General features: G+C 33.6%; 1 protein-coding gene across 1 annotated transcript in view; it reads right to left on the bottom strand.

Annotated features, from left to right (window-relative positions):
- Positions 1 to 850: 850 nt before the first annotated feature.
- The window catches only part of LOC111625043 (probable RNA-dependent RNA polymerase 1), a 26,375-nt gene continuing 25,801 nt past the window's right edge, over positions 851 to 1,424 (bottom strand). The window contains exon 11 of the mRNA XM_023368062.1: positions 851 to 1,184. The gene's annotated coding sequence lies outside the window, so the exon portion shown is untranslated. The remainder of the gene's footprint in view (positions 1,185 to 1,424) is intronic.

The following is a 1,424-nucleotide window of genomic DNA, read 5'->3' as shown; positions in this document are numbered from 1 at the left end:
TATATTAGTATATCGCTATTAACCTACTTCGCGTTGAATTTTCCCCCATGTTAAGCCTATCAAATTTTTTAAAAAATAATAATCGTCGCTATTATATCGTTAAAAATTAGAAAATTAAGCCTCGTTTAAATACTGGCTCCCTTTCATGGTCGATCCAGTGTTGCCAGCTAAAACATTTAAAAATAATATTAAAGTAGCCAAGACATAGCCAAATATTGTAGCGCCACATCACTAGCGGACATTTGAATTTGCCGACTAGAACGCGGTCGGTTAATCGGGGTCGGATAATCGATGCTCTACTGTAATTCAATTTTTGTGAGCCATTGACACTGGGGGTCCAGGGCTTTAGCCCTATTAGTCCCTATGCTGACTGGGTACCGCAAACTTTCGATACAATCTGGCCGTGTTAAATGACGTCATGCGCGCCTACTTGTTTGCTGCGAAAAACCTCCACACCGAGTTCCCGCAAGCATCGCACTGACTTACAACGGCTAGCCGCTAGCTGCTAATGTAAAAGGAAACAAAAATGATAAGACATTTTACACGTTAGAATAAATTATTATTGGCATATTTGTTCTCATATAAAAAATATATTGAGAGTCAAAACTTTCTCTTAAGCATGCGACGCATGCTAGGCAAGCCCATAGAATTCACCCTGGTAAAGTCTATGTCCAATGCGCGAATTTGTGTCGTTCCGTTCCGGGTGAACTCATAGATGTGTCACCTTTGTTAGGAAGCGAAGGTATAAGCATATCCTCCAATATTTATTTAATTAATTAATGTTGAAAAAGAAAAAAAAATTTGTTGAGGATAATTTGTAATTTAACAAGTTTAAATAAAAATTTCCCGTTATTCTTTTGAAAACAAAAAAATTCTATCTAGTCTGAGTTCTCACACTAATAATAAATGGGATGCAATAAAAAAATAGCTTTAAAAACGATTACTTTTTAGTAATAATAAGTTAAAGTATCGTTAAATAAAAAATTATATCTTCACCAATTTCCCCTTTCAGAATATAAAATTCTTTCCCATTTTTTCCAGTTGACTTGAAATGTTCCCATTTTGGGGAGAAACCTCCAATCTGGCAGCGTTGTCTTCAGCACCTCTTGTTTAATTTGCTACAAGAAGCGAAGCAGGACTAGATCCTGAACGTGTTCAAATGCTTCTTTTCGTAAATAAAAAGCCTGCAGTTGGTGAAAATGAGAACAATTATTGATCTATTGTAGTTAAGATAACAGTACTAAAAAGAAGGTACTGTACAGTACATGTACTGTAAAACTCAAACTCAAAATAAAAAGATTGAAGTTTCATATCTTAAAATTTAGTGGATTATTTTTCTTTTTACTTTTTGTTTTGCTTTTTCAATTTAGTAATATGTAGAAATAAATAAACAGTTAAATAATAAGTATTAAATAAAATTATTA

This window comes from Centruroides sculpturatus, unplaced genomic scaffold, assembly GCF_000671375.1.
Source record: "Centruroides sculpturatus isolate CEXI.00-Female unplaced genomic scaffold, Cexi_2.0 scaffold40, whole genome shotgun sequence".
In the NCBI taxonomy this organism is placed as follows: domain Eukaryota; kingdom Metazoa; phylum Arthropoda; class Arachnida; order Scorpiones; family Buthidae; genus Centruroides; species Centruroides sculpturatus.
This window is presented reverse-complemented; position numbering and strand designations above follow the sequence as displayed.